This window comes from Camellia sinensis, chromosome 3, assembly GCF_055761805.1.
Source record: "Camellia sinensis isolate YWXY chromosome 3, ASM5576180v1, whole genome shotgun sequence".
NCBI classification, from domain to species: domain Eukaryota; kingdom Viridiplantae; phylum Streptophyta; class Magnoliopsida; order Ericales; family Theaceae; genus Camellia; species Camellia sinensis.
In genome coordinates, this window is record NC_138963.1 from 220,665,880 (window position 1) to 220,686,123 (window position 20,244).

The window sequence follows — 20,244 nt, forward strand, 5'->3', positions numbered from 1 at the left end:
ACATAATTATAATATTATTATTTAAAAATTACAATTCCATCATTATATAAATTACAAAAATTCAAAACTTTTAAAATTATATCACATTATCTATTAATACATTAATTAATATATCAATTAATACATATAACATTATTTTCCACCCAATAGCAAGAAAAATAATGAAGTACTTACGTTTAATAAGTGAACTTATTGTCTAATAGGTCCTATGAAAAAAATTTGTCATAAAAAAGTCACTAATTGTAAGTTTTAGAGACAATTTATAAAAATCATGACAAAAAAAATCACTAATTGTCAATTTTTTTGTAACAACTCAGATTTTTAATTATTCTGTAGAATTTATACTAATATTATTTAATCCCAATTCAGAAAATATATAATTTATTATATATTATTATGTCTAATTTTGTAAAATAATATAATTATTAAAAGTTTAAGGGTCAAAATTTAAATAATAATAATATAGATAATAATAATAATAATAGGTGTGGTACTAAAATAAATAATTAATTTTCAGTTGGTATATAAAAAGGTGTAATTTAATTAAAAATTAAATTATTTATATAATTATATTAAAATATTAGACCAAAAGGTAAATATCTATTAAAGATTAGGACGAATTTATATGATTAATGAATTGAATCTGGAGAAAGATTTCCTGGTCACGCGTTGGTCTACTACTGATCGTCGCTCCCTATATATAGGGAGGCGTTGCACCTGGGTGGAAAGAAGGAAAAAGAAAGAAAGGAAAAGAAAGAAGGAACGAAAGAAAGAAAGAAAGAAAGAAAAGAGACAAAAGAAAGGAAGGAAAAAATAGTAAAAGTTGAAAGCGTCTGTAATAGGAAAAAAAAAAAAAAAAAAAAGAGAGTAAGTTATATTATACTTTAAGTTATTAAAATATATTTTATATATGTTTTGACTTATCATATTTATTTTATATAAGTTACGTTTTATAAACTATTATAAATTATATAAACATTTCAGTTACGTGGTTTTATTTCTGAGTCCTATTTGCTTAAAAGGAAACTTATGGATATATATGTTTGTTTTATATTTTAAGAATATTCGACTTGACCTTATATACAATTATATTTTGTAAGTACCACCACGGGAGTTCTACGCCTTGAGGACCTAGCCTTGGGGACCTAAATAACCATTAGCCTCTGTTTGACCATTTTGTGGTCTTTTATTTGTCATGGATCCATTGATCTCTGTTCTGTGCGGAACAAAGTGTTGTACGGAGCTAAGTGCTACACTATTGTGGAAGCCACCTCTAGAATCTGTACGAGCCACCTCTTGAATCCGTACCTCTGTTCTGTGCGGAGCAAAGTGCTACACTATTGTGGGAGCCAGCTCTAGAATCCGTACGAGTTATCTCTTGAATCCGTACCTCTGTTCTGACTGTCAGTTCTGTAACCTCTGCTCTGTTCTGTTCAGTACCGTGGTTATGGTCATTTACTTACATAATTTCTGTATTTCAGTTTTTGCTACTTAAATGATTTATTTACCAAATTATCGTGGTTATGGTTATTTATTTACATAATCTCAGTTTTGCTACTTAAATGATTATTTGTTCCGACTAAGTTATCTCAAATGTTTTGGCCTAACTAACTATCTATGGTTATTTCATATCCCTTATACTTTTGGTATAATATTTCTCACTCTGCCATGTGCTTATAGTTGTTTACCAATTTTCAAGAATCAATGCACTTCAGAAATAGGTTTTTGGAAAGTCGGGTTGCGGAATAGACACACACAGTATTTTTTATGATATTATTTATATGTAAATATCGGCCTTTTTGGTCAATATATTTTGTAATAAAAATAAAAGCTCCAATGATTATTTTGGTACTCTCACTTTAATATTTCTTCCGCTTGTGTTTATTAATTTGTTTAAGAATTGGCCGGAAGTAACCTTAGTTACTGGCCATTACGATACTTAACCCTTGGGTACGGGGAGCGTGTCGTGACATTTTTAACGACGTATGTAAAAAATTATCCCAAAAAAATTATTTTTAGCTATAATTTTATCAAAACTTATTTTCAATAGGACTTGATGGGAATTAAATCTGACTATTATGACATATTGATAGTTTACCCTATTTATTTTACTTTCTACATATGTTTTTGTTAAAAAAAAAATTACAGAAATTAATTTTTTAACCTTATATTTTGGACCAAAAAATCATTAAAGAGGTTACTTTCCAAACGATGCCGAAATAATAATTTTTTTCTTTCTTTCTGGTTACTTTTATATATATATATATATATATATATATATATTTAATACTATGCAAAATATAAACTAGTTACACTTAGCTTGTGATTGGCTTGATTCATATTCATTTGAGATTTTTTTATTTATATAAACCACATATATATATTTATCATCTTGTTGGGATTTTTTTTTCAATTTTTATTATTATTTTTTTTTTAAACTAATCAATACTAAAATTCACTAAAATATGTTTTTTAAAAAAAGTTACTAAAAACAAATAAACATGAAAATAGATCCCACGCCTATATAATTTTTGATTGAATCTAGCATTTTTCATAATTTTCAGAATGCATAGACTACTCAAAGGTTAATGAGTGCGACCCCCACTAGAGGTCACCCTCACCACCCCCAATGGATGCCGATTCGTCCAATATGTATATGAGAAATGTTAGGTGTCACGAAGAATTTTTATGAAAACTGTCATGAAAATCATCTGCACCGTTAGATCAGGTATGTGTCTCATGATTCAACGGTGCAGATGATTTTCATGACAATTTTCATGACAGTTTTTATGAAACGTAACAAGACCCATATGTATATATATTTTTTCCTTCTCCTCCTTTCTTTGACCCAGGTGTACGTGAAGGTGGTAGGGGCGCCCAAGTGAGGGTTTGTACCAGGGAATCCGGATCCTCGGTCGCCATCCCCTGTAGCCTTCCCCTGTCGCCCCCAAAACGACGTCGTTTTGGGGGCGAATTTTCAAAAAAAAAAAAACGCAGAGAAGAGGGAGGAAGGAGAGGAAGAGGAAGAGGGAGAGGGAGAAAGGAGAGGGAGAGGGAGAGGGAGAGGGAGGGGGAGGGGGCCTTAAATACAGGGGAGGAGGAGGCTGTGAGCTCGCCGTCCTCCTCCCTCGCCGCCGTCCCACCTCGTCGCAGCACCTGCGACCGCGCCATCGCCTCCGCCTCCGCCTCCGACCCTGCGACCGCGCCGTCGCCTCCTCCTCTCCCTCCTCCTCCTCCCCTGTATTTAAGGCCCCCTCCCCCTCCCTCTCCCTCTCCCTCTCCTTCCTCCCTCTCCCTCTTCCTCTTCCTCTCCTTCCTCCCTCTTCTCTGCGTTTTTTTTTTTTTAAAATTCGCCCCCAAAACGACGTCGTTTTGGGGGCGACAGGGGAAGGCTACAGGGGATGGCGACCGAGGATCCGGATTCCTGTACCAGGACTCCTTTTCAAAATGGTTTCCGACCAGTGAGAGGAGCAAGCGGACCCACATGCCAACAAATAATGAATGAAATGGTGGTCAACTCTTCTTAGCCTAGCACTGTAGCTGCACGACCACGCAATCCCCTAAGGTTTCCAGCCGCCGACCTTTTTTTTGCACGAAAAATGCTTGAGAGCACTAAAAAGTGATCACTAGAGAGAGCACTAATAATGTGGCAGTGGACCCCGTCCACTTTCTATGTTTTGTTTTTTTTTTTTATTATTTTTTTTGTCATTCCCAATATATTAGTGCTATTAGTGATGTATTTTTTAGTGGTCTAAATCATTGTTGATTTTTGCACCAAGCCCGTGATAAGGAGTTGTTTGGGGTGTCATAAATAAATAGATATTTGAATTAATTTTTTATTTTTTTATTAAAAAATATGTAATAAAAAATTGTATAAATAAAGTGTATAGGGAAAGAAAGTTGAGTTGTGTGTTTTACACAGTAAATTATTGTCTCCTTCGGGACAGAGTGTTTGGACAGTGATGGTCGGTCAGTGAGTGCCACCACGAGTCCCATTTTAGTAATCTGAACCGTTTAATATGTACAACTTGTCGAGTATTATATGTCTGTAAAAAATCACGTTAATCGGATATCGATAATTATATGATCGAATTAGTTTTCTTTCAACAGTTAACTATCACACCATCCGTTTTGTTTATACAAAATTGATTTGATCATATAGTTAATGATATCAAATCAATATGATTTTTTACAAACATATAGTACTCGACGAATTCTACATATTAAACGGTTCAAATTATCAAAACGAAACCCTTTGTGAGCCCTCAAGGGCCCAACATTACCATCAAACTTTGTGGCTTTACATATGTAATTTTTTTTGCCCAAAAAGTGTATGACCTGTCTTCCTGTTGGGGCAGTACGGTTGACAGTATAATTCAAACTTTTGTATTACAAAAATGTATAAAATATTTTTTATTTGTGAATAGTAATGACTTTTTTTATTTTTTATGTAATTTTTTAACTTTTTAAATTTTTTAGAACTTGCCAAACCTGACCTAAATACTGCTCAAAATATTCATTCCACGTGACTACTTTTCTTGGAGATTCTGGCCTTATTTGGTTTCATTACTATTATTTAACAACAAAAAACAAAAATTAATTAAATAAAATAAATTTTAAATTTCAAATTTAAAAAATCCCTCTTAAAAGAGAAAACCATATTAAATTATTAATATACTTTTAAAAAAATATTTGTACACATGTAAATTGTAAAATTTCCTGTCTTCTTCTAGATTGAAAAAAAAAAGGTACGAGTATAATTTGTTTAGCATTATCAACCAGGTACTTGTGCAGAGAATGACAGTTAAAAACACAAATGCATCAAAAGCATATAAATGGATAACTAACTTCAAGAAAAGTTCAATAACATAACTTTAAGAAAAGTTCGATCACATAGGCTAATAATAGTAGAAAAGAGGCACAAATTACATATGAATCCCATGATGAAAAAATTTCAGTAATGTTATGAAGTATGAAACAATTATTTTGGATTTAAAAAAATAAAATATAATCTAAACGTGACTTAAATCACATCAATTTAAACCTTATTTGACAAAGTTGAGGTTTTATTAGGGCTACAAAAGTATAAAAATATAAAATAGAATAAGCCTTCGTTTGAGATGTGAGTTGATTTTTTGACTTTTTGATTATTTTAGTCTGAGGCTAAAAAGTCTCGTTTGGGATATATTTTTTTGATTTTTTGATTTTTTTAAATTTTTGTGAGAGAAAAAATAAAATGATTACGGTTTGAATGTGACATTTTATCTTATTTGGCTAAAATAACTAATTCTGTTCTATATGGCTATTTTAACCCAAATAGGCATGCCAAAATAGCTAATAAAATGAAATATCGTATCTAAATCATAATCATTTCATTTTTTCTCTCAAAAAAAAAAACAAAACAAAACAAAAACAAAAAAATCAAAAAAAAAATCAAAATTCTTCGGCCTCGTTTGGGAACAGGCTAATTTAGTAACTTTTTGGCTATTTGGCTAAAAAGGTAGGTAAAAAAAACTTGTATGTTTGGGATGACTTTTTGGCTAATTACGAAAAGATGTGCAAAAAGTAGAGAGAAAAGAGAATCTTTGACTTTTTGGTATGAGTTGTTGGCTTTTTGACTAATTTAGTAACTTTTTGGCTAATTGGCTAAAATAGCCTCTTGTCAAACGAGGCCTTAGCGAAACTAAATTAACAAAAAAGCAATGCTAGAGATACCAAATTTCCTACCAAATAAATGACAAAATGTCTCATAGTAAAAAATTGGGACCTATAACATTTTTCTTAACAAAAAAAAACTAAAAAATCAAATTAAAAAAATTACTCTCAATCGAACTCTTAGGCCATGTTTGTTTGGGCGGATTGGATTAAGTTGGATTAACATTCCCATGACTAATAGTCTTAAGATTACAAATCCTTTGGATTATGTATCGTATCTTATGTTTGGATTGAGTTAGGATTATAAGAAAGACTAATAGTCCAACATTTGGCTTAGTCCTTCAATTTATATCTCACCCTCCTCTGTGGGATTGAATAGTTTATCATATGCGAGATATTATATCTAGATAGATTATTAGTCCGTATTTCAATTGTTTAACAAAATATTAGATTAATAATTTTATTAAATTATGGCCATGTTTGATTCATAAGACTAATAGTGAGGTATTAAAAATTCTATCAAATTAGTATGATATTCACTATTCAATTGGATTAATATGATAAATTATCCATTGGATTAATAATCTCACCCCTACCACATTGCTAATAATCCTACAAATTTGTTGGACTAATTATCCATTGAATTAATAATTCTAAACCAAAATGTTAAAACAAGCATAGAATAATTGAGTTCACGGATTAATAATTTCAATTTTATGCTCTAATCTATCCAATCAAATATGCTCTATTAATTCAATTCTAAATTTATGTCCGCCTAAACAAACATGACAACCAGCAGAAGGCAGGATCTGGTCTCCAAAATTGACTACAGAAACGCAACAATAACCTCATTTGGTCCGCAAAGTACATCCCCAAGGAAAAATGACTGGATGAGTTACAAATAAGGGAAAATTATTTCTAAGTCCTATTAGGGAGACTTATGTTACATATGATCTTACTAAAAAACTTATGTTCCCATAAGTCCTGTGGGAAGTTTGTTGACACATTTACCCTCAATATTAGTTATTAATATCATAAATAATAGTAAAACCATATATAGGAAATTGAATGTTATCATAAATCATATCTATAAAAACGTAACGTAACGTGACACCTACATAAACGTAACGTGACATCTACATAAACGTAACGTGGCATCTATGATCTATGGTAACATGCAATTTCCTATAGATCATATTTACATAAACGTAACGTAACGTGACACCTACATAAACGTAACGTGACACTTATGATCTATGGCAATATTTAATTTCCTATATACATAAACGTAACGTAACGTAACGTGACACCTACATAAACGTAACGTGACACTTATGATCTATGGAAACATTTAATTTCCTATATAGGAAATTGAATGTTACCATAGATCATATCTACATAAACATAATGTGACGTGACACCTACATAAACGTAACGTGACACCTATGATCTATTACAACATCCAATTTCCTATATAGGAAATTGAATGTTACCATAAATCATATTTATATGAAACGTAACATTACACCAATATAAACCAGCAACATTTTCGCATTCAATTTAAAAAAATAAAAACTTATTAAGTTTGCGAAACGTAACGTGACACGTTACGTTACGTTTATATAGGTGTCACGCTACGTTACGTTTATACATGTGTCACGTTACGTTACGTTTATGTAAGTGTCACATCACGTTACGTTTATGTAGGATCTTGTGAAATACATTCCTATCTAAATAGGACTTGAGACTCTATAAGAAATTACACAGGACTTAACCTACCATAAGTGTTGAAAAAAGGACTTATAAATAAGTCTCCCTAAAAATAATAATAATAATATATACAATATAAAAAAAAAAAAGGAGGAAAAATGACTAGATACTTTTCTTTTATATTATGGTAGTTATGCTCTCGAATCCTTAATCCGGATTTGAACCCATAGAGTTTATTATGGGTTTTATTTTGATAATTCGAACAGTTTATTTTATCGTACATTTTGTGTATATCAATCATAAAAAAAAAAAAAATTTAAGTTGATCCGATAAATATAACTTATTTAATTAATCGCATTTGTCACCAAAAAAAAAATAGTATATTTTTAAAAACACAATTGTCGTTCATTCTTTTAGTGACAAACGTAATAAATTGAATATGTTATAATTATCGGATCAACTTATTTTTTTGTGTGATTGATATACGCAAAATGCTCGACAGAATAAACGGTTCAAATCATTGAAACGAAACCCATGACGAATTTCACGGATCTGAACAATACCTTTCAATTCAGATCAATGACAGGGAGGGACTCTAAGTCCTTATATTATATATTTAGCGTATTATTTCATGTGTTAGCATACTATATTCGATCTTATTATTAATGTCCATCTCTAATGCAATTATATTGTTTATGTGCAAACAAAAAATTACAAAATAAAGATGGACTATTCCTACTAAAGACTATTTTTCTAAGAGGGGATAATTTAGTTCACTACAAAAATTTTGACTTTTTGCGACGGTAAAATGCCGTTTCACATACTTTTTTGCGACAACAATTGACTTTTAGCGACGGCACCATGCCGTCATCTTTTTTTTGAGACGGCAAAAGTTGCCTTTTGCGATGGAATTCTGGTGTCACCAATAATATGTAAAAACTTGAGATTTTTGCGACGACACTGTTTTACAGTCGCTAAAAGTGTTATTTGAGACAGCAAAAAATGCCGTCGCTAAAGGGTTTTTATTGCGATGGGATACCTATCGTCGCTAAAGATTATTTGAGACGGTAAAAAATGCCATCGCAAAAGGCTTTTTGTTTCAAAAAAATACTTTTGGTTCTAGTGTTTTTTGAGACGGCGTGGTGCCGTCGCAAAAAAAAAAAAAAAATGCAATAGAATTATTAAAAATATGAAAATTACCTATATTAAATGAAAAATAACTAAAAAAGAAACCAATAATTGCATAATAATATAAAAATTCTAGTATAAAAATAACGATTCATCCATAATAAAAATATTCTTGCATTCATAACAACACATCAGCAAAATTACCCAACTACATAATGTTGCATAATACAAATATAATGTTTAAATATATAATATTGTTCACAATTCAAAATAACATAAATCAACAACAAAAGTTTTCCTCATAATTCTTCCGTGGGTAACAAAAACAAAAGTTAGTCACATTCTTCACACGCTTGCACTCCACAAAAAGCAAACTCCTATTCAGAAAATATCTGAAAACAAAAAATAAAAATAATTAATGACAATATAATTATATGTTAATATTTTAATTATAAAAAAAACATAAAATTTTAATTACTATATAATTACAAAGATAATTAAGTAAATAATTTTGGCTAGACAGAAATCCGGCTCTAACTCCCAAATCGGGAACCCGATTGGAGGCCTGTCTTCTCCCACAAGTCCCTCGTGCCTAGACGGTCGTGTGTGCCAAGTTTCGTGCTAATCCGACACCATTTGGTGATTTTGGGGCATCAACACCTCGAATTCTAAGTTTCTTAAAGAACTAGTTTGCCTAGACCGAAATCCGGCTCTAACTTCCAACAACATCAAATACAACATTTTTTTTGTTAGTCATCAAATCCCACATGGATAATTGAACATCCTAATCAACAATGAGAACAGCTGCATTTCTGAGAAAATTAAGCAATGGAAATAAGTTATGCTGGTGTTTACCTGTGCTGAGAACTCTTTTGACTTCACAAGGAAGTCTCGTATGTGATTCTTAAATGTGGAAAGATCATTTCTTGACTCAAACAGTCCACTCAGAAATTGGGTTACCTGCAAAGCTCACCAAATGAGTGATATCCTGAGAGAAGATGGTGTTAGAATTACGTATGCATTCCATACCGGAGTTGTTGTCATGTTGGGGAATGATGTACCCAAAAGTTTTATGGTATATTCACATACAAAAGGAAAAAAGGAAAAAGAAATTTTGTGTGTGTGTGTGTGTGTGTGTGTGTGTGTGTGTGTGAGAGAGAGAGAGAGAGAGAGAGAGAGAGAGTAGTCAAACAACTAAAACGATCAAAGAAAACATTGCAGCTAAAATAACCCTATGGCAAATCTACGCCACATGGTACACTTATTTAATACTTATGTAGTTTTACTTTGTTTTGATCAAAAACATGTAATTTTACTTCACATTCACACAGGTTTGGTACTTGGTTCAACTTATCAGATTTTTAACTTATTTTCCATTTCAATGTAAAAAACTTATTTGCATTTTATGTTCTCAACTTCTTTCTCCTTCTTATTCACCCAAAAAACATCTTTCTTCTTTCTTTTTTCTAATAGTTTCATTTCTTATTTTATTTTTTCTTGTACACTTAAAAACCTTATTTGCATTTTTCTTCTTTTTTCTTCTTATTTTTTCTTGATTCAGTCCCCACTCATCTATCTAAACATTTTCATTTTAGCTACACTTATTATTATATATGAATTTCTTAGCTGCTCCACATTATTTTCTTCTACTTCAATTTTTTTTTTTTTCTTTTCTAATACTCTCATTACTTCATATATGTTTATGTAAGCCCTCAAAAATGGTTGAGATTATTAGAAATAATAATTTCCTCAATTGAAATAGTTACAAAGTGGTATTATAGTTTTGTTATGAACGTTAGAAAATTATTATGAATAATTATAATGTAGTTTAAAAAAAATGCATATGTATTTTTTAATAAAGTGTATATTACAATTTTCCTATCCATTGACAATTTTCCTACTTTTATTAATATATAATTTTAAGAGAAAAGGTTGGGACCCCTAGTGGGGGAGACCCCCAACACCCCCACTGGGTGCTGATTGGTCAGAATTTTTTTTCCCCCCCTTCAATCACCTACCCCCACGTGTGTGTGGGGATAGTGGGGATGGGAAAGGAGTGGGGGTTTCTAGCAAAGTTATAATTTTAATTTAGGACCGAATCAAACACATGCCCCCCTTATCATTAGATTATGATAATGCTAAGTCAAATTTCTAAGTTTGGCATATCTATTTCAAGGAAAATACATCTCCCATGGATATAATATGACGCCCCAAAAATCGGGAACATCAAATAATATATTAACCATTAAATACAGGGTTTATCTAAGGTTACGAGAGTAGGAAACGTCACTAATGAGTCCTTTGGCTAATAACCAAGCAAGATCCTAGGAAGGTCGGAGGAGTCAAAATAGCCTCCCTTCAAAATCCAACCACCTTAGATAGCAAAGTTACCTTTTCGACAGATCTTGACAAGGTATTAACACAAGGCCTACATGAGTTGACGGAGTATAAGGATGGGTTACAAATCTTATATATATACAAGTTACAAATCATGTCTTAAATACAACATGGGGTCTATCACTTACAATCTCAAAATACGTTTACAAGCTAGTTTCTAATCCTCCTAGGGTAGTTGTACGTCGTCAAATGCTTCAGCTTTGCCTTCAACCGGTCTAATAGTCTTCAATACCTGGCATGAAACGCCATGAGTTTTGAATGCCCAGTAAACGCACACACACCCCGTCCCTTTTTCCCATTCCAATACACCATCATTTTTATAGCGAGCAAGTAATGAAGCATGATATTCAAGTCAATAACAGCAATTTCAATAATAGAGGAATGAAACATGTCATTCAAATAGATAACAAAGGTTATAATGTTAGTGGTTAGTATTCTAGAAATCCCCCAAAGAGATTTTATCCTCCCAACCACAAGAATTGGACACCGGACTATTCGGAACTCCCCCTTTTGCTACTTTGTTGCAGAACTAACCTCGGATGCCTACCAACGGTTATATACCGCGTCGCACCAACCGTAGGGCCTTAAAAGGGATAGCGAAAAGAAAAAAGTTTTATCTCCTGAATCCAACCTATCCGTCCAAAAAGTTTTATCCTCCAGAATGTCCCATCCGGACCCAACCTTATCTCACCAATCAAACCATCGCAAAGAGTCCGAATACGTCCGTTCCATTCTAGGGTTTACACGACAACTGCTTGCACAAGACTTAACCTTCAATTAGGGAGCACGTCCCATCAATCCATTCATAACACATTATCATCAATACCACTCCAATTAAGTTTTCCGTTTGGATCAATATTTTAAGTCAAGCTAGAACAAACTCAACAAGATAGGAACATCCACATAAGCATGAGCATCATTAAAATGAAGAAGATAAGGAACATAACCATAACACATGAAACATCATACCAAGACATGATCATAAACTAATAAGCATATTCATGTACACAAGAGGATAAAAACACCAATGCAACACTAAATTTCTAGATTCAATGTCATTTAAAGATTAAAATCAAAAGGGCTATTTCGGATCTTTCTCGAACCTAGACTTCCTATGGTTTGTAGAGAATTTAATCTAGTTTTCAGAACATGTTTCAGAAATGGAATAACTTTTCTAGATTTTTAGTTATTTAAGAAACACTCCAGCGTTGTCCAGATTCGTCGACCGTTATGAAAATTGGATTTTCTTGTAAATCGCTCACTCGTTTTCAATGAAACCAATTTTAGTTAAAAGATAACTCCTTAAGGAAAATTTTGACATAAAATGAAGGTCCAGAAGATTTTTATACATTTTTCTATAAATTTTGAAAGTTGGATGAAAAATAAATTTTTCTGGCACAGTTCTTGAAAATAGAAATTTGGTGAGAAAAGAGGTCAACTAGAAGAAATTTTCCGCTTATCTTGTGATGAGAACTTGCTAAATAATATGTATTAAACTCAGAAACTTAAGGTGAAGGTGTGCCTTTGGAAATTTTGAGAGTTTGATATGGAAAAATTTAGTCTTATACCGATTAAGAGAAATACAGGAAGGGTAGAATCATGGCTCAACTCCTTTCATTTTTAACACAAGGAAAACATTAAAACACATCTAAAAACAATGTTTAGAACCCTTAAGAGCATGTATTTGAAAAAAGAAAATGAAAGAGAGAGTTGTGTTGTGGCTTACTTGCTAGGCTAGGCCAAGTTGAACAAGATTGCTCTCCTCTTCCTTCCTCTCCCTCTCAAGACTTTTCTCTTGCTCTCCTTTCTCTCCTCTAGGCTGAATGTAGGTGTGTGTGTGTGTGTGTTGTTTGTGTAAGCTATGCTAAGTGGGTGGTTGTATATATATAGGCAAATTTGGTGTGAAAAGACACAAAGGCCCAGTAGTTGGACTTGGATTGAAAAGTTTGGATTTACTTGGAGTCTAATAGAATAGGGAGTGATTAAGGAACTTAATTATGTGATTGGACAAGATTTAGTTAGTCTCTAGTTGGAATGAAACTAGGTTAGGGAAAAAATCCCTAGATTTAAGGGTACTTGGTACTTGTGCTTCTAGAATGCCATGATTACAAGGATTGAGAATTGATCCCTCACACTCTCCTAGGTTGGCCGACCATGGGGAAGGGAAATGGAGAATATTTTATTCAATATATAGGTGCTATGGACACATTTCCCAATGTATATATATATATATATAGATCTCAAATTGATTTGGTGGTACTATAGCATAAAAAGTACATGTACTAGTTTGGGGAAAATATTGAAATTAATAAAAGAAGTGAGGGCTTGGAATTAAACTCATGTATTGGAACCTTATTTATGTATTTAATTATGATCTAGTTAGGTTTAGGGCTAATTTAAATACCTTCTAGTTAGAAGTACACTCATAGCAAATCTTTATAGGTACCAAGGTCATTATTGTTCCAAGATTTCAAGGGATTTGTTTGTACTAAAGTACAATGATTATAGCCTAGGATGTATGATGGCTAGCCATGCGCTCAAGATTTGCGGAATTTTTCCATTTATTATGTGTACAAATTCCATAGATATTGTGTACAAAAAGATTTGATGAATAAGAGGTACAAATATATATATATATACAATGGTACTAACTTGGGGTCAATTTGTGATTTAAGTAAAATATGAGGGCTAAGGCCTTAATTTTGGAACATTTATTTTAGAGTAGGATTTAACTAAGTTAGGATTAGAAAATCTAATTCGGTTTGAATTTCTTGTTTCGAACAAAAACGTGATCAACCGACGAACGTGATAAAGACCGGAAAAACCTAGGGTTTTCAAGTGGTAATTTCATATTTAGGGAGTCAATTAGAGTATTAGAAATTATTTCTAAGTTTCCGAAATCGATTAGGGTTTGCGATTTTTTTGTTGGCACATTTATTTTGATCCTAGGGTTGTAATTAAGAAACTGAGGGACTTCAAGGAAATAATTTAAAAGTAAGGAACTTTTAAGAAATTAAAATTTTCAGGGGCCTCACATATAATAACAGATTAAGAAGTACAATATATAGGTACTTATAGGCATAAAATTAATGTGATAGAGGATTAAATTTCATGATAATCAAAATAATCAATGTTTTAGGGCTTTGCCCATTAGTCATGTTGATCCGGAAACAACTCAGACATATTTTTTGCTCCAAAAATTTTCAGCCTTGAATACACTTGTGATGGAACTGTCTGTTGGAGAAGTTGAAGTTGTGACTTTTATCTTCTCTTTACCTCAACCTAGAATGGGGAGTTCCTCTATGTGATTATAATCCTTAAAATCAAAAGTCATTTCAGAGCATCCCTAAAGTTACCTACTCCTAGTTAATCCTATTGATTAGCCCAAGTTATGTACCTTTAAGTGTAACAACTCGAAAATTTAAGTTATCCTTTAAATTTTATATTAGTATTATTTAATTATAAATGAGAAAATTCCTAAATGTTTAATTAAATATTTCGTAAGAGTAAAATAAAATATTAAATGTTACAGGTATATGAGATAACGTGTAATTAAATTAGGGATTATTATTTGGGGCCAAATTAACACAAATATAGAATTATAATACTAGTTGGGCCAAATTAGAGTTAAAGATAGTAAATAAATAAATACAAAAGTAAGAGTAAATAAATAATAATAATAATAATAATAATAATAATAATAATAATAATAATAATAATAATAATAATAATAATAATAATAATAGTGGGTGTGGTAGTAAAATAAATAATTAATTTTCTGTGGGTATACGATAAAGTATAATGTAATTAGGGATTAATTTGTTTATATAGTTATATTAGGAAACTGGGCTAAAATGTAATTATTTTAAATATTTATTAAGATAAGTTTTAATCTATGGTTATAATGAAGCAAATCTAGGTGAGTTATGAAGAAGGATTCGAGATCGGCAAGATCGGCCACAGGACGCTTGTGCTTCCCTATAAATGGGGAAAATTTGATCAAAAGCCATGGAGTTGCTAAAGAAAAGAAAAAGAAAAGAGTGAAAAGAAAAGAGAGGGAGAGGCACGTAAGTTACTGAAGTAGGTACTTATAATAGGAAGGTTGTGATAGTGAAAGAAAGGCTAAGGGTCAATATTAAGGTGAGTTATATTATACTTTGAGTTACCATAATATATTTTACGTATGTTTTAACTTACCATATTTATTGTATACAAGTTGTATTTTATTAGTTATATTAATACAAGTTATGTTTCATAAATATTTCAATTACGTGGATTAATTTCTGAACCCTATTTGCTTAAAATGAAACCCATGGATATGTTTGTTTATATTTTAAAGAATATTTGACTATAACCTTATAAACAATTATGTTTTGTAAGTACCACCATAGGAGTCGCATGCCTTAGGGGACTTAAATAACTATCGGCTTCTGTTTGTTCACTTTGTGGCCCTCTATTGTCATGGATCCATTGACCTCTGTTCTGTGCGGAGCAAAGTGCTGTGCGGAGATAAGTGCTACACTATTGTAGGAGCCACCTCTATAATCCGTACGAGCCACCTATTGAATCCGTATCTCTGTTCTGACTATTACTCATGTGACCTCTGTTCTGTTTTGTTCGGTACCGTGGTTAGGGTTATTTATTTACATAATCTCAGTTTTGCCACTTAAAATGGTTATTTGTTCAGACTAAGTTATCTTAAATATTTTAGTTACATAACAATCTATGGTTATTTTGTATCCATTATACTCTTGGTATAATATTTCTCACTTTGCCATGTGCTTATAGTTGTTTACCAATTTTTAGGAAATAATGCAATTCAGAAATAACTTTTGGGAAGTCTTAGATGCAGGGCTATAGAATAGACACACACAACACTTTTATGGATATGTTTATATGTAAATATCAGCCTTTTTAGTCAATAAATTTTGTTATAAAAATAGAAACTCCAATGATTATCTTGGTACCCTCACTTGAATATTATTTCCGCTCGCGTTTATTAATTTGTTTAAGAATTGGCCAGCGGTAACCTCAGTTACTGGCCATCACGATGCTTAACCCTTAGGTACGGGGAGCGAGTCGTGACATTAAGAATCACTCCATATTCAAGATTGAGATCAACCAAATCAAAGCACTACTATTTCTGAGGTAATTAAGAAATTAGAAAGCTTCACATGGAAAAAGATAAGGGGAAAAAGAGCAAGGGCAAAAAAAAGTGGAAAATAATCACGATGTATGTTGTATGCTGAGTTCATTCAATCTAAGCACACCAAACCCCTCCATGTCCCGCACCAACATCCAAAAAAAAAAAAAAAAAAAAAAAAAAAAAAAAAAAAAAAAAAAAAAAAAAAAAAAGAGAAAAGGGCCCACTCAAATAAGCACATATTAAGATAGAATCAACATAATCCTAGCCTTTTTCACAAAATTATCTAGTAATTAACATCCATGAACACCTCATGAAAAGTGATTAGAAATCTCAAAATATTTAGATTGTGTTTGGATTAATTTTCTATTTATTTTTTTTTTCATTTCCTGCCACAAATCCTTACTCAAATCCACAATTCAAACTCAGGCCAAGTTTGGCATGAGGTAAAAAAGACAAAAAGTTAAAAAGTCACTATCCTATTTAAGTCACATCATCTTATTTAAATCACATCACCTCTCTAACACATCACTTCAAACCCAATCCAAACTCAACCCATATTTCATAAAAAGTCAAAAAGTGCACTTATTTAGTCTTCCCAAACTAGGCCTCAGTCTTAAGCTAGCAAAATGGAATATTTAAGCTAACTCGACAACCTTAGTTAACAAGTCCCTTTTTTCAGTGGGTTTTCAATCACTTTAACCATACTCAACCAATTTGATTATGACGAAAACCTTAAATACCCGTTTGGTTGGTCAGAAAAATTCTGATAAGTAGTGGCACTCGGTACACAAAATTTCACCTCTCAAAATAGACAAAGCAAAACATCGGGCAATCAAGATAAACAAATTCACTTTCTTTCTTGACCTTCTCGTTGAGATTCTTTATGTATATCGATTGATTTGGCGGAATATCACCGGAAAGCATCATCGCTGTGCTACCAACTCTGTTAAATAACACGACAACTCTAACTGGTCTGTGCCCTAATACGAAACTCCCTCGCAAGTTATGACTTTGAGTGTAAGTATTTATAATCCTTAAAATCAAAAGTCATAATAATAAAAATAAATAAATAAATAAATTGGGAGGAGTGGGTCTAGATAGGATTCATCTTACCATTTGGAACATCTTACCAAACAGATCAAATACGAAAACAGGAAATAATCAATGATTCGATCGATGGAATACCTTCGAATACCTTCGAATTGATAGAATACCTTCGAATCGATGATTCAATCACTGCTCGTCGTCATTGTCGTCGATCGCCGATCGTCGCTAGCCACCACTGTCGCTGATCGCCGCTCGTCACTTGCCACCACTGTCATTGATCGCTGCTCGTCGCTTGCCTCCGTAAGAGAGAGAGAGAGAGAGAGAGAGAGAGAGAGAATGTTGTTTCGAAACTTAGGGCTCTACAAACCTAAAAGGAAATGAAAAAAAAAATGGGGGAAAGACAAAGGGAAAAAATGGGAGAAATTAAGTTTGGGCGGGCGGGTCGGGTGAGCTAGTGAAAAAATGGAGAAAATTTGTTTCATTTTTATTTTAATGATTTTTTTTTTTTATTTGGTAGAAGTAGGGGTAATATTTTAATGAAAAATATTTTTTTGTGGCCCATCTTTTTTTGTTACTAAAAATCAAGAGCTAATTTTTTATGGTAGAGGAGAGGGAGCGGCAGTAGTGGTGAAGGTGGTGGATAAGAGGTGATGGTGGTAGTGATGGTGAAAGAGATTAGTGGTGAAGTTGTGGTAGTGGTAGAGGAGATGGAGTGGCGGTGGTGGATGAGAGGTAATAATAGTAGTAATAGTAGTGATAGCAGTGGTGGTAGTGGTAGTGGAGTGGTAGCGATGGTGGTAGTAATGGTAGTCGTAGAGGTGGAGTGGCAACAGTGATAATAATGGTGGTAGTGGAATGACATTTTGCAGTAGTGGTGAAAGTGGCAAAGGAGATAGGTGGTGAGAGAGGGATGAGTGAGAGACAGAGAGAGAAGAGAGATAGACAGAGACAGGGACAGAGTGATAAACGAGAAAGAGACAAAGTGGTCGATAAAAGTGCATTTTCTTGTAGTGGAGAGCTCGGTAAATAGAGAAGAAGAGATGAAGAGAGAGTGAGCAAGGTGAACATAATGGAGGAGAGAGACAAACAGACAGATAGACAGACACAGAGAGCGAAAGAGAGAGAAAAGAGTGAGAGACAGACAAATAGACACAGAAAGAGAAAGAGAAAGAGAAGAGTGATGAGTGAGAGGGAGACAGAGACAGAGAGATAGAGATAAAGAGACAGAGACAGAGAAAGAAACAAATAGAGATAGAGACAGACAGAAAAAGAGAAAGAAACAAGAGATAAGAAAAAGATAGCCAAAGAGAGAAAGAGAAAGAGAGCGAAAAGAGATGATCGAGAGAAAGACATAGAAAAAGAGAGAGATAGAGAAAGAAGAAAGATGAGCGAGAGAGACAGAGAGAGAGATAGAGAAAAGAGAGATGCGAGAGATAGAGAGATGAGAGATGAGCAAGAGACAAAGAGAGAAAGAGAGACATAGGCAAAAATAGAAAGACAAAGAAGAGTGATGAGTGAGAGAGAGAGAAAGAAAGAAAGAGATAGAGAGTGAGAGACAGAAAAAGAGACAGAGAGAGAAGAGAGATGAACGAGAGAGACATATAGAGAGAAGAGAGATAAGTGAGAGAGACATAAAGAGAAGAGAGATGAACGAGAGAGATAGAGAGAAGAGAGATGGGCGAGAGAGACAGAGAGAGAAGAGAGATGAACGAAAGAGACAGAGAGAGAAAAGAGATGAGAGAATAGATAGATGAGTGAAAGACACACAAAGAGAGAGAAACAGATAGACAGACAGAGAAGAGTGATGAGTCAGAGAGAGAAAGAAAAGAGAGAGAGAAAAATGAAAAAATGGGTGAAAAGAGACAGACAAAGAGAGAGAGAGAGAAAAAGTGAAAAGAGATAAACGAGAGAGAGATGAGCGAGAGAGCGAGAGAGATAAAGAGAAGAAAGAGAGAAGAGAGATGGGCGAGAGACACAGAGAGAGAAAGACAGACAGACAGAGAAGAGTGATGAGTGAGAGAAAGAAAGAGAAGAGAGGCAAAGACAAAGACAAAGACAGAGACACGGAAAAATAAAGAGAGAAAGAAAAGAGAGACATGAAGATGAAAAAATGGGTGAAAAAAGAAATGTTTTATCAAAAGAGTAAGACGACGTCTTTTTTTTTTTTTTTTTTTGGTGACAGAAAAATACAGTTGCATTTATTTAAACCATTTTATGACTACATATATATATGAAGCCGTCTCAAAGCCACAATATATATATATATATATATATATATATATATATATATATATATTTTTACCTTTTTTATTTTTTTGCAACGATACCTATTACAGTCGCAAAAAACTCTTCTTTTCTTTTTTTTGCGACTGCAGCGTGTGCTGTCGCAAAAACTCTATTTTTTTTGCGATAGCAATCTCTGCCGTCGCAAATACTCTATTTTTTTTTTTTTTGCAACAACAATTTCTGCCGTCGCAAATACTCTCCTTTTTCGCGACAGCATTTTCTGCCATCGCAAATACTCTATTTTTTGCGACGGCAAGTTCTGCTATCGCAAAAAGTTTTGTCTTTTAGGCCCACTTTTCTTATAGTGGTTTCAACTTGTGAGTTTATTACATATTCTATTTTGATAATTTAATTTATAAATTATTTATTAAAAATGAAATTTATATACACATGAACCTAAAATATTTACAAATTATCCATGAATCCCAATCAGAGTGTTCGTTCCTCAATTGAGAACTACAGATAACTTTTTCGATGTACCAACATAAAAAATAGAATTAATTAAATTGATCTCATTATTTATTAGGGGAATTATATAGAGGTGAAAGAAAAAAAAAATACCAATACATGAAAGAATGCAAATGATATTTGTACCTCACAAGTTTTCATTTGTATTTTACTATAAACACACTTACTCTCATTTATTTGTAATTTTTTTTCCTTCCTCCCACTACGACTTGTTCCCTTTATTTATTAGGGTGATGATTCTTCCACTACATCTAGTTCTCCTTATTTATTAGGGCAGAAATGATACATCCCTCTAATTTAGGAGCTCTAAAAGAGTACTAATGATGTGAAAAATCAAAAAGAAACTAAGGCCGAAACATCACATGGGATCCATACACCAATTAAAGCTATTAGATCTCTTAATTTGG

At 32.7% G+C, this 20,244-nt stretch overlaps 1 long non-coding RNA gene across 1 annotated transcript in view; it reads right to left on the bottom strand.

Annotated features, from left to right (window-relative positions):
* Nucleotides 1-20,244, bottom strand: part of LOC145820884 (uncharacterized) — a 137,524-nt gene that overhangs the window by 90,901 nt on the left and 26,379 nt on the right. The window lies entirely within an intron of this gene.